Source organism: Hibiscus syriacus, unplaced genomic scaffold, assembly GCF_006381635.1.
Source record: "Hibiscus syriacus cultivar Baekdansim isolate YM2019G1 unplaced genomic scaffold, ASM638163v2 tig00116971_pilon, whole genome shotgun sequence".
Classification (NCBI taxonomy): domain Eukaryota; kingdom Viridiplantae; phylum Streptophyta; class Magnoliopsida; order Malvales; family Malvaceae; genus Hibiscus; species Hibiscus syriacus.
In genome coordinates, this window is record NW_024063495.1 from 5,216,117 (window position 1) to 5,231,586 (window position 15,470).

General features: G+C 31.1%; 1 non-coding gene across 1 annotated transcript; it reads right to left on the reverse strand.

The window, feature by feature from the left end:
• Positions 1–14,851: 14,851 nt before the first annotated feature.
• On the reverse strand, positions 14,852–14,958 carry LOC120192180. Its single transcript, XR_005522759.1, has one exon. It is a non-coding gene; the product is annotated as a small nucleolar RNA R71 (small nucleolar RNA).
• Positions 14,959–15,470: the final 512 nt, after the last annotated feature.

The window sequence follows — 15,470 nt, forward strand, 5'->3', positions numbered from 1 at the left end:
ACATATTACATTATACTTTTGGGTTCGATGATTTTGGGATCGACACTTTTTATATATGGATCGACACTTTATGGTGCACCCCCTGTTTTCCATTCATTCTGGAAAAAATATCGACACAAAATATATTAGTGTCGACACATTATTTAGACATATTCTCACATAAAAACCGGTATAATTGTACCGGTTAGATTGAAAAATTACATATTACATAACTTTTGGGTTCGATGATTTTGGGATCGACACTTTTTATATGGATCGACACTTTATGGGTGCACCCTGTTTTCATTCATTCTGGAAATAAATATCGACACAAACTATATTAGTGTCGACACATTATTTAGACATATTCTCACATAAAACCGGTATAATGTACCGGTTAGATTGAAAAATACATATTACATTATACTTTTGGGTTCGATGATTTTGGGATCGACATTTTTTATATATGGATCGACACTTTATGGGTGCACCCTGTTTTCCATTCATTCTGGAAATAATATCGACACAAACTATATTAGTGTCGACACATTATTTAGACATATCTCACATAAAACCGGTATAATTGTACCGGTTAGATTGAAAAATTACATATTACATTATACTTTTGGGTTCGATGATTTTGGGATCGACACTTTTATATATGGATCGACACTTTATGGTGCACCCTGTTTTCCATTCATTCTGGAAAAAAAATATCGACACAAACTATTAGTGTCGACACATTTTTAGACATATCTCACATAAAACCGGTATAATTGTACCGGTTAGATTGAAAAATTACATATTACATTATACTTTGGGTTCGATGATTTGGATCGACACTTTTTATATAGGATCGACACTTTATGGGTGCACCTGTTTCCATTCATTCTGGAAATAAATATCGACACAAACTATATTAGTGTCGACACATTATTTAGACATATTCACTAAACCGGTATAATTGTACCGGTTAGATTGAAAAATTACATATTACATTTATACTTTTGGGTTCGTGATTTTGGGATCGACACTTTTTATGGATCGACACTTTATGGTGCACCCTGTTTTCCATTCATTCTGGAAAAAAAAATATCGACACAAACTATATTAGTGTCGACACATTATTTAGACATATTCTCACATAAAACCGGTATAATTGTACCGGTTAGATTGAAAAATTACATCCTTTTGGCCATATTTAAATTTGCCTTTTACTTCCAAGTATCAACATGACCCTTAATGTGTATAAGAAACATGTACAACAACATACTGCTAACTTTTCTATCTCATCATAATTATTCACATACGAAAATATAAATCGTATACAAAATTATAAATCTTATACAAATTAACCCTACATTTACATCATTGCATTCTTTTGTTATTCTTATGTAATATTGCAGCTTTTGTTATCTCTGTCTTCGTTCATTTTGATTGTGGCTACGAGATCGTTTAATACTCGCGATCGATCCAGTCTCCAACAACCTATATTCAAATTGTCAGAGCGTTAAGTATTGTCAACTACAGCATTCAATATACGACTTTTAACAATTTTATCACAACGATTTTTTCTATCGACTTACAAATCACCAGTTGCCCTGTAGAACCGATCGATTCCATCCACATCATCACATACATGCCGCAATCATATCTGTTACAAAATTTGAAAATACACATGTCAATTATGATGAATACTGCATAAATTAAGCTTTCTATTTGTGATAACATCTCATACCCATTCAATGCTATTTCTTATGCTCCACAAATTTGAAATTTTTCAAGGGATACTTTCCTAGAGATCCACAGGACTCAACCAAATGCGTTTCTTATTATAAGAATCTAATATTTAATCTGCATTAAAATAGAAGAAGTATGCACCAAAAAATTATGCATTATAATTTACATAATGTCCTTTCATACATACATACCAATCTCTTAGCATCCTTCACTCTCTGTTTAGCTGCTTCAGTTGTAAACATACTATCATATATTGTTACAACATGATCCATATCCAACACCAACAGATACCAATGTGAATTATGGTAGTTTATTGTGATCATGATCTGCAACAAATTCACACCCAATTTGACAAAATTCAACATTCTATATCTGAAAACATCATTTGCAATTGGTATGGTGTCTTACCTTCTCACAGTCGGTGAATTTCACATAGTTATCCAATATGAACCCCAGAAGGTAGAAATACTCTCACACTTTCTTGTTGTGGCTTCCAACGCCTGTTGCTGTAATTACGCACAAATCGGTGAATTTCACATAGTTATCCAATATGACACCCCAGAAGGTAGAAATACTCTCAAACACTTCTTGTTGTTGGCTTCCAACGCCTGTTGCTGTAATTACGCAACAAACATTATTAATTTACCGTCTATAACACTACTTTTCAATATTTATTAATTTAACTCACCATAAGAGGTATGGAAGGTAGCCATCCTCGGAGTGACTTTTGAGAATCGTAGCATATGGTCCAGGCGAGCAAATCGATAACCTAACAAAATTAATTACACATCAGAACATATTCAATAAGTTTTAACATTTTCTACTTTTCTTACCACACCGCCAACCCATTCGTAGGCTTCAACGTGCAACGTATACAGTAGCGAATTGATTTCCATTGATATTACAGAATATTTGTATGAATCATTAGGATTAATGTTGTCATGAAATATTTAAATATCACTCACAAAACAATATTTCACTTACCCGATCTAACTCGCTATTCCATAAATAATCACAAATTGCAGCTTCGATGTCATCAATTCCGCTTGGAATATCCGCTTTTTCAACTACAATTTTGCATACAAATTTTGTCACAACAACATAATAAAAATCAAATTAAGTATCTTTTATTAAACTTACCTTCTGCTTCTTCTTCTGGTGTGCAGGACATTCCGAATCCAAAACTGCTGCTATAACACTCTCCGGTGTATAAATGACATCGACTTCCTTCCTCTCATTTCTTCCATCCTTCTTCTTCCTCTCCCTCTTTTCTTCATATTTTTTCAGTTCATAGTACTTTTTTTACATAGCTCTTCATCTCTTTTATTTCACCTTCAATTGAGCTCCTTCATCCGAGTATTATCAACCACCCCTTCACCCCGTAGTTCACTCTCAAATCCACAAACCTCCTTCACCACTCCCTCAAATTTTTCTCCTCACCATCTTAATATCACCCTTAACACCCCAACTTCTTTCACCACTTCACCCCTCAACACCTCTACTTTTTCACCACTCCATCTATTTTCCTTCCATACCCCCTTATGCCTCTCGAGTGTATCTTCGATCTCTCGAGTTCTCTACGACTTGATCAAGTTTCTCTTCGACTCTTGATGTCTTTGCATAATTTCAAATTGGATTTTTTGATATAAGCCAATTCAGACATCAAATGTCGAAGTTACTCTGTTTTGCTCACCGTCCCATCACCGTCATCCCCCATAAACCATCCCTCTTTCTTTCCTGCCTCCTCTACATCCTTGCCAATAACCTTCAAAATTAAATTACAATAGTAAGACATGATTATAATTAATATTATTTAATTACATTTATACCATTTCTTGCTTCTTCCCTCTATCCAACTTCAACTTCACCATCACTTAACCACCTCTTCCTTCCCCCATGCACGGATGCGTGCCACTCCGGTTCTGCCCACTCCGGTTCTTTCATAAGCCGGCACTGCCTCACAGCCCGACCAAAAATCGAACAGTGCAACCTGCATTTATAAAATTTATATTTTTATAAAAAACACAAAAAAGTGATTCAACTCATTTACCTCTAAGATTGCTATGCACCCTTTGAGGTATCTCTGGCTGCCCTTTTTAAAGGTGATGATTGATTCAATCAATCTCGAATGGATATATTCAGCCCAATTGAATTCACCCTTCAAGCCTTCATCGCAAATGAGCTTCATATATTCCTTGTTCGTTGACGTATCACCCGTTGGACAAAGAAATATCCCGACAAGGTACAATAGAACTCGGGCCTTCAGCTCATCCCCCCAGTAAGATCCACTTTTGATATCCTCTTCAACTTCAGCATATGTCACCTTATGATTCAAACCATATTTGGAGGCAAGTGCTTTCCAGTTCTTACTCCTACAGACTTCTATAACATTTTTGCCTTTGTTTTGTACCCCCAATACGGCTGCAGCAGTCGATACCCCCAGAGGGAATGAATAATCACCATACTTAGCCATACATTGACTGACGTCAAATTGTGCCATCAAGGATCGACACAATTCCCTCCGAATAGGTCGATCCCTTACTCCGATCAACGATCCAAAACCTATTTCTCCCACACATTCAACTGACCCTTCTCCTTAAGGTGTTTAATTAATAAATTCACCCTTTTAATGCTGCATCTTGTCGACACTTCCTACATTTTTTAACAATATAATGTTATTCTTATATATTTTGTATCAACGTATTTACAAGTTTAATGAATACCTTATTTTCATGTGCTTTCCTCCGTTCTTTGTATTCTTACTATCATTCCTTGACTGTGTGATGTAAGGTTCCTTTCAGCATCACTCATTGAATTCCATTTGGACCTCACATCTTTTTTCACCTAATATTAAACATAAACGTTTCTTAATCAATACATTAACACTAAATACTAATACTCAATGTCAATTTTATTTTACATACCGAACCGCTCTGTGTGCCATCTCCCTTCATCCTTTGCATTCGGCCATACTGTTAACATTTAAAATTTGTAATCAATTTAAAGTTTATCGATACTTTAATCCAATTACCATTTCAACAATAATAACAAAAAGACATTGATACTTACTAGAAGTACATATATCCACCCTTTGGTTGCTTTCGAGTCTCGGCCTCAATTTCAAAGTCATCTGCTCCACCAACAATTTTCCAACCCATTGACTCCATTTTTCCTTCATATATCAGTTTACGCAAATCAAATTATTTTGTTACATACACTTTTCATATACAAATATAGATAACTACTCTTGTGGTAAACGGTTTTCTTCAAAAGAATTTGAATGGCCACACCAAAATGTGTCGGCACATTTATACAACCTATAATATCATTTTCTACCTATAATATTTAATAAAAGTATCGACATTTATATTTTTCCTTGAATATCTATTTCTACCTGCAATCGGTCCCAAATGCTTCCTTACTCCAAAACCCCAAACAACACATAAAAAACCATATCGCGATTACTGTAATAATTAAAAATTAGGGTTTCGACAACATACTTTTCGATTCGACTGCAGCAACAAACAACAAACTTCGCTTTAGAAACGCCTTCTGAAATGCAGCAACAATTACTCTTCGATTTCAAAAACTCGTCCGTTCTATCTTTTCAGAGGATATTTAGCTATGGCCTTTATTTTCATCGGATATGTTATTTATTTTAATCGATACAAATACAAAAGTGTTGATACTTTTATGTCAGGTGTCGATACTTTCGAAAGGATAATTACCTATTTCTTTGAAAGTGTCGATAATTTATTACACGTACTTACGAAAGTATCGACACTTTCAATATATCCGGTATCATTTTACCGGTTTTATCATTTTGATACCGGTTTTATCATATTTTTACATGTTATATCGTTGTGGATCGATATTTTTTTTTAAAGTATCGACACATTATAGGCGCTATAACTGCTTCTCTTTTAAATTCACAAAGTGTCGATCCTTATATAACGTATCGACACTTTTAAATTTACCGGTTTTATCATTTTGTTACGGTTTATCATATTTTTACCTGGTATATCGTTTTGGATCGATATATTTTTAAAAGTATCGACACTTTTTAGGATTTATAACTGCTTTTAAAGTTATGTAATTTATGTTTCAATTTATTTAATAGTGTTTCATGTTTTCCACCTACAATATTAATTTAATAATTTAATTTACCAAATTTTATTTGATTGTTTTGATATTTTATAAAATATTATTTAGAATTTAAATTTAACAATATTAACCAAATATAATAAATATGTTTTCAACAGTGAAATAAGTATGGACACTTTTATAAAAATGATATATACTTTTTTGAAAGTTATGTAATTTATGTTTCAATTTTTTTTAATAGTGTTTCATGTTTTCCACCTACAATATTAATTTAATAATTTCATTTACACAAAAAATTATTGATTGTTTGATATTTTATAAAATATTATTTAGATTTTAAATTTAACAATATTAACTAAAGATAATAATAAATATTTTCACAGTGAAATAAGTATGGACACTTTTATAAAAAGGATAGATAATTTACAATATAACAGGTAAAAATATGACAAAACCAGATTCATTATGACAAAACCGGTAAAATTTACTTGATATGTTAAAAGTATGGACACTTTTATAAAAAGGATAGATACTTACCGATAACCAAAGTTTACCGGTTACCAAATTTTTTAATAGTTTTTCATATTTTCTACCTAAAACATTATTAGTTGTCAACATAATAGGTACCGCTAAACCGAATTTATTAAATACATTTTAATGTATCCGGTAATGCTGTATATTAGCCGTATATTAACCCGCCTTTCCTGAGACATTCCCTATCTACACCCCAAAAGGGAAACTAAATAATAAACTGTGTATTTAGTCATCATACTATTCTCATAATTCCATTGATCACCTAATTATATTTTTTAAAATTATACATAACGTTATTTTTTATTTTATTTTGATCACTCATTATTAAAAATAAAAAATAAAATATTTATTTAGTCATCTAATTATCACTTTAGTTTCATTTTGATCATCCTATTATTTTTTTCTAAAAATCATCACTAACGTTACGTTTTAATTTCATTTTTCGTAACAGAACTATTGATGTGACATTTTTTATTTTTCAAAAATGACATTGCATTATCTTATGGTGAGATGTCAGTATCACTTTTAATTTTTTAACAACATGTGACCAATATGAAACCAAAGCGTAATATTAATTATTATCTCAAAAAATAGTTAGGTTACTAAATACATAGCTTACTAAATAAATAATTAAAACTACTTACATATTATCCTAAGATAATGTCGTATCATCGCTAAAAAAATACATCAGTAGTTATGTATATTTTTTGACAATGAGTACATAAAACTTATTATAATATTTTTATATATAATATTTTACATTTCTTTTAATAGACAATCTTTTACATTTCTTTTAATAGACAATCTTTTACATTTCTTTTAATAGACAATCTTTTATATATAATTTTTTAATAGACAATCTTTTAATAGACAATGAGTAAATAAATAATTAAAAAAATATCTTTTTCAATTCATATTTTTATATATAATATTTTACATTTCTTTTAATAGACAATCTTTTACATTTAATTGAATTAGAAGGGGAGTAACAGGATAGTTCTGTTGAGTAGCATTTTAATTTAAGACAATTTTAGTTTAAAATATTATTATATTCAATTTAAAAATTATATAAAATTATAATATTTTTAGTTATAATTGAAAATTTACATTATGAGAGTTTATAATTTAAAATTAAAAATATTTTGAAAAATGTAACATTTTTTTGTCAATTCAAAAAAAAATCCTCTTAATAAGATTTTCACTTGTAACATATTTTCATTATTTTTTAATCAAATGCTAGTAAGATGTATTTTAAAATGTCATGTATAAACAATTAGCAAAATCCAAAGAAAAGACAGGCTTCGTTGGACACATCAACGCGGCGCATTGTGTTTTGTATTGATAGTTGGCAGCGGCTCGTCACCGTTCTATTAATAAAGAGATTCTTCTGACGTAAATCCGTTTGCGGTCCCTCGGTTTTCCCTTATTTTATTACGGCGGCGGTTCCCTACTTGTTTCCTAAACGTCCCTTTGTAACTTGTAAGTGCACCGCAAACAACCTTTCGTTCTGTTTAAATCTTTCATTAATTTAAATTCAGATAAAATCGATTGTTTATATATTTTAGAAAAATTAATATGTAAATATTTGTAATTACTTCGAAAATTCTAGGCCAACTGGAGAATATTACAGAAAAATATTAAAATTTATTTTATTATTCAAACAGTTTTGAAAAAAAACTATGGTATATGAGAAAAACATTAAATTATATATTTGATTACAACCTTGTTTCCTCTTCAAACTATCCCAAGTTTAGCTTACAAGATTTAAATATAAATTATATAATTGTTTTTTTTCTGTCACTCACATATAATTAAATGTAGCACAATTTAATATAAACATTTTATTTTATTTAAAGCATAATAAATAATTTTATTCTCATTTTTAAGGAAAATATAACTAGAGATGTTTATCAATTAAATCATAGTTCGATTTTTTTTCTTATTCGGACATAAATTAAATTGGTTCAAAATTTATTTATTTTTCATAATAAAAATAAATTTTAAATAAATATTTTTACCAAAATTCTAACCCTATAGACTCGTTTAACCTAACGATGAGTTTTGCCTTCGAATAAATCTTAATTTTTTTTAAATTTAATTATTGATATCTTATCTATTGACTAGCTAATATATAATGAATATTGTAGAGGTTCACTTATGTAGATAATTTTCTTAATCCAATTTACTCTCTTTACATGTCAAAATTCAAACATCTAACTTTATTTAAAGGATCTAGTGTCTTATCTTACTATATCAACTGGTTATTAGTGAATAAGTCGTACTTACTAATATTTTCGAAAAATAATTTTAAACTATGTCGTTTCAAAGACTTATATTGGAAGGTACAACTCAGTTGTAGCCAAAAACACAAAAAATGATAAACTACTTCAAATACCACTCACATTTAAGCTCGGGCTCGAAAATGTCACTAACGTTTCAATTTTGCCAATTTTATCACTGACGCCTATGTTTCACTGCAATTATGCCACCCTGCCATTAAACTATTCATTAATATGTTATTATTCCCAAAATAAAACTAAAACCCTGTGTAGTATTCCCTAAAAATCCATCAGATGAAGGAACCAAAATCCACCATACGTTAAAAAATCCTAAAAATTCCCAGTTACTAAAAAAATTTCTTTCATTTCATCTTTCATTGCAAAAGCAAAATGGAGAAATGATTCTTGCGATCTAAAGGAATGTCGAGCATGAAATATGGTAATTGTGTTCGAAAATAAAAGGTTTTTTTGAAGATTTCTTCGAAATATTTTTAAGTTTTTTTTATCTAAAATCATTTTGTCTCTAAATATTTATTGGTTTTCTGTAATTCTATACCTGAAATAGAGTTTTCTTTGTTGGTTTTTTTTATAGGTTTGTGATGAAATATGATAATTATGGGTTTTGATTTTTCTTACATGCTTAATAGAGTTTCTTAATGTTCTTTTGTAGATTTGTTATTCTCCTCCTCAGTTAACTATATTTGTTCTAAATATTTTTAGGATTTTATACGATCTAAATATGATGTGTCTTGCAATCCCACTGTACTTTATTTGTTGTTTTGTATTTGTTTTTCTTTGTCTTCTTATTGCTACTGAATATGACTACTTTTATATGTTGTTGTTGCATGTGCTTAATAGGGTTTTTTATCTTGTGATTGTTGCTACATTCCCACATGAATATAAAGTTTTTGCATATGACTATATTGAATGAATATTTTATCCATATAAATATATATTGTTGCATGTTGACTGTTTTATACCTTTTTATGGTTGGTGGTTGTTGCATCTAATTTGCTGCTTATATGATTAATTGTTCTAAAGTAGTCATCAATAGTGGTCCCATTTTTTTTTTAAGTTTGCATATGGATGATTACCCATTTACTAGGTTTTATATCTCTGCTACCATTATTCTAAATTAGGGTAAGGGGACTACCATTATTCTAAAGTATTTTTTAATAATAATTGATTTTTTTAATGATTTTTGACAGGTACAAAATCTGAATATTTCACAATTGGTATGCACAATAGTAGATTTATGGTAAATTCATCTAGTTTTAAATACACTGAAAAGAAGGTAAGTTTTTTTATATGTGCCATGTGGACAATATGATATTGTGGAAGAGTTAGGTTATTTTGGTTTGTTACATTTGTTTTAGAAACAATCTGGGCCTAAATTTACTATTCAACCACTAAGAACAGACCATGATATTATTAGCATGTTAGAAAATATGTCTATAAATAGGCACATTCATTTATACTTGGAAGAAAATGAAGCAAATTTTAAGAAAGAAACCACTAAAATCATATATCAAAATGCAACTGAAACTCATGTAACTGTTATAACTAAAATGCATAAAACTCATGAAACATCTAGGACTGAGTTAAACTCTGAAGAAGATACAGAATATGTTGTTGATGATACCGATTCTTCTGATAGTGGGTTTGAATACAGTGAAAATGATGTGAATGAGGAAGAGGGGTTTGTACACGAGGTGCATGTGGGAGTAAATTTTGAAAGAAAATTTAATGGGTTAAACAATAGAGATGAGGGAAATATTGATATGTCTTTGAATGATGAAGATAAGACTGATGTAGTAGAGTCATTGCATAATATAAATGAATATGATTCTGACTCTAACTCTGATGGTCGAGGAAAACATAGATGTCCTGAGTTTAACTATGAAACTGATATGAAAAACCCACAGTTTAAAGTTGGGATGATTTTTGGTTATAAGTTAAAGTACAAAGAGGTTGTCATGCAGTATGGGATTAAGAATAGGGTTGATATCAGATTCAAAAGTACTGATAGTGTTAGGATGCATGTTGTTTGCAATGAAGGGTGTCTATGGTATATGGATGGCAGATTAAGTCTTATGTATAAGTGCATAAATGTTTGATGGGTTTTAAAAATAAAAATGCAACCTATAAGTGGATGGCTAACACATATTTTGAAAAAAAAATTAGGGTTGATCCTAAGTACCCGATTAGAGCTTTAAGACAAGATGTATTAGAAGATCATGTGTATAAAGTGTCATTGAGTAAATACTTGAGAGTTAAGCATTTAGCTCTTGATATGGTCATTGGGAGTCATAAGGGTCAATACTCAAAGATATATGATTATCTTGGAGAAATTAGGTCTTCTAATCCTAGAAGCACAACCATTATAAAACTGAATAAGAGGGTGTTTGAAAGAATGTATATATGTTTACAAGCATGCAAAGAAGGTTTCAAGGTTGTAGACCTATAATTAGCATTTATGGTTGTCACCTTAAGGGCTATTATGAAGGTACTCTTTTGATTGTTGTTGGTATTGATGGCAATGACAACATCTGTCCAATTACTTATGCTATTGTTGAGGGTGAAAATGAATCATCTCGGTCTTGGTTTCTTTTACTGTTGGCAACTGATTTGGAGATTGAAACCTCTCATAATATCACATTTATGTCAGACAAGCAAAATGTAATTCTAATTTACCCTTATTTAAATTTTTTCTTTTTATTTTGAACAATTTTACTAATACTTTGATTACTATTTTTTAGGGACTGGTTGAGACAATGCTACGTGTTTTACCTAATGTTGAGCATAAGACTTGTGTGAGACACTTGTACTCCAACTTTAAGAATAATGTTTAATTCAAAGGAAATAATTTAAAGGATGCACTAAGGATGACAACTAGAGCTACCTAAAAGAAGAGTTTGAAGATGCAATGGATGAACTGAAAGCATTATCAAAACCAACCTTTGATTGGTTGAATGCAAAGGATCCTGCCTAATGGTCCAAATCTCATTTCTCACCAAGGAGTAAGTCTAACATGTTACTCAAAAATTTCTCTAAGTGCTTTAACAAGGTAAAATGATTAAAATTAGTTAAATATGATTCTGTTACAATATGATTCAAAGCCAATTTTTTGTTCTGTTATAAGATGATTCTGAAAGCTCGAGATAAACAAATTATAAATTTAATGGAGATGATTAGGACCAATATAATGAAAAAAAATTGCCATGAAAAAGGAAGTTGCAGACAAGTACACTAGAAGTTTGTGTCCAAGAATCCAAAAAAAATTGAACTTGCAATTCAACAGTCCACTAGGTATTGTTAAGTTATTTATTCTTACTAATGTGTAGGTACTGTTAAGTTTGTGTTCAATTATAACTCTAAGTTATTTATTGCTCATTACTATAAATTTTTTTATTCATATTAATTCTTGATTGATTTTTATGTGTAGTTGTTGCCCTACACATGCTGGAGGTTAAAAATATCAAGTGTCTTTCGGACCAACTAATCAGTATGTTATTGATTTGAAAAATCATTCATGCTCGTGTAGAAAATGGGATCTCACTGGTTTGTATCAAATGTCTTAAGTTCCAATTTCATTCTCATTTACTTTATTAATTTAACCACTTTTATTTCTTTCATTGATAGGAATCACATCCATACAGGGTGTTTCTGTAATGGTGTTTAATAATCTAAGGTCTAAAGCTTATGTTAACAACTCTTATTTTGTAACCACTCAGCAAAAGATTTCTAGACACTTTATTCAACCCATAAGATGCCCTAATCAGTGGCTAACTGACACCACTTGTGAACCAGTTATACCACCAACGATTAGAAGGCCACTAGGAAAACCTAAGAAAAATATGAGAAATAAAGCATATGAGCTATCGAAGTCTTATGCTACAATGAGCAAGAAAGGTTTTATGATGTACTGCTCCAAGTGTGGTCAATCAGAACATAACCAAAGGATTTGTAAATGGATAGTTGGAGGCAACATGCCGCTTAGGCGACCTAATTTCAACTCATTAAGAGAAACCAACCAAAGAATGGTTGAATCAAGGCACATCATGACAAAACTAAAAGTATATATTTCATATTCTTTTTTAACCTTATATCACAATTATATTTTGAGATTTTGGTACACTTGTGAATATAGGTTAAGAGAAAAACAACATAAATGACCACACCATCACCAAAGGTTGCAACATCACAAGCACCATCATCACAAGCTGCTAGTCCATTTATCTTTATTCCTACTCCAGACCACACATCTTATCTAACCAACCAGCAAGAAGAAACTGTAATTATAGTTAAATGGATGCCAGCCTCACAAGAAGATGTGACTACCAACCAACATTTAAGCCAATTAAGCACTATAACCCAGATTTCCCAAAAAGACTGTTGATAACTCTCTAAAAGAGTTACCAATTTAGCACTTTTTGCCTAGATTTGACTTGGAATTAAGTATGTTTAAAAGCATTTTAGGTTTAGTTTAGTCTTATTTTTATATTTTTTGTATTCTTTAAAGTTTGGTTAACTTGGGCTAATTTTTGGATTTTTATGCTAAAAAAATGAAGATTATGCAGTGAATAATAAAATGCTACAGTAACTGATGACTCACTAGGCTAGGCAGAACCTTCTGGAACCGAGATAGTTGGCTGGGACAACTATATCCTCTCCATTCAGTTGTTTCTACATGGTGAATACCCATTGGAGACAATTTTGACCTTATCATCCCTTAACTCATTTAATCATCAATTCTTCATTCTATCTTCATCCGCACAAATTTCGTCTCTTCTCCATGGCCGCCTAAACTACAATAAGGGAATAATTGTTGAAACATTAGGGGATCAGTCTTTGCTGAGTAGCATCGGTAGTCAACAAGATCACTTCAGTTACTTAGACTTTGCCTGAGATAGGGAAGTTTAGATAATTATTTTTATATACTTATAGATGTTGAATGTTCTAAATTTAGTCGTTTGGGTGAAACCCTTGTCTTTATGAATGCAATTTAATTTTCTAATTTGTGCCTTATGCTTTTTGAATAGTGAAAGAGATTTCATTATATAAGTATATTTATTTAGAGATAAATTGAATGATTTGCATACTAATTTTGTGGCGTTGGTATTGTGAGAAACAAACACATTCTAAGATGTATGTTGCCAAATGTTTAGCATCATTACTATGTGATTGTTTGTCTTAGTGAGAGCTAATTCATATTAATCCGTTAATAGTAATTAATGTTAAATACATTGTAGTTCAGTTAATTGCATGAGTTGAACAAGGAGTCCCATTTAATATCCCATTCTATTTTATTTCTGACTTTGTGTTGTTCTTAATAATATAGCATGACCCTGCCTCTATTCCATTATATTTTCTCTTTTAATACTTGTTTATTTCACATGCCATTTCAACCAACATTTATTTACCTAACTCAATTGTAAACTTTTTGCTCTCTATGGGTTCGACATCCGAAATCCCAAAAGTATTTCCACTTTAATACTTGGTGATGATATGTATACTTAAGTGATTGCTATAGCATATTCTAGAGCATCAAATTTTTGACGCCATTACAGGGGAGCAACTGTTTACTTTAGAGTTTTGTTTTATTTTACTAACTCTTTTATTTTATTTTTGTAGGTATTTTTCAATTGTATGTCTGATAGTGATGACTTAGAATCATTTAATCCTAAGATTGAGAGAACCTGTAGACTTTATCGAGAGAAGCTAATCGAAATCGAATTCAAATGGGTGACCAACCATACGATGTTTTACCACTGCTACAACATGAAGGAGAAATACTGCACGATATTGGAGCTGGACAATAATATTATTTCAATATGGATAATTGTAATAGACTGATCACGGAACATGTCATCCCTACATTAGATTATTTACATCCTGGAATAGTACGACCAATCATCCAAGCCTCCAACTTTAAGCTAAAACTAAAGATGTTCCAAATTCTGCAATTTATTGGATAATAAAGTGGCTCGTTCACCGAAGATCCAAGAGCACACCTTAGAGCATTCATGAAGTTGTGTGATTCCTTCATACAGCAAGGATTCCCTGAAGAGGATTTGAAGCTGAAGCTATTTCTATATTCATTGCGAGATAAAGCTAAATCTTGGCTCAATTCGTTGCCACCAGGTGATATAGCATCCTGAAATAAACTCGCTCAAAAATCCCTTCTGCGCTTTAATCCTCCTAATATAAACATAAAGCTTAGGAATGACCTTACCTATTTCAAGCAACTTGAAGACAAAAATCCACATGAAGCTTGGGAGTGTTTCAAGGAGTTACTACAAAAGTGCCCGATGCAAGGATTTCCCCATTGGACGCAAATGGAGATGTTTTATAATGGGTTGGATATGCACACTCACATGGTGGTTGATACTTCAACAAATGGAGCACTGTTGGATAAGTCGTACAATGAAACATATGATATATTGGAGAGGATTTCCAATAATGACTATCAATACCCCAATATAAGGAACATGTTCGGCGGACGTAATGCTGCAGCACCAGACACTAAACTTAATGGCGTCTCAAATTACAATATTAGCAGACATGATAAAGAAATTACAAAGGTATGGTGGAATGTATAAGGTAAAAAATGTTTCTACCCCCTCTTTTGTTTATTATGAAGATACTCATAATTATGATGAATGCGCACAAAACCTCGAGTCCATTTGTTTTGTAAGAAATTTCAATAGGGGATATAATGCCAACATGTATAGGAATTCATATAATGCCAACTACCATAACCACCCCAATTTGTTATAGAGGAGTAAAAACGTGGCCAATCCAAATGTTGTACAATCCAACTTTAGCAACCAG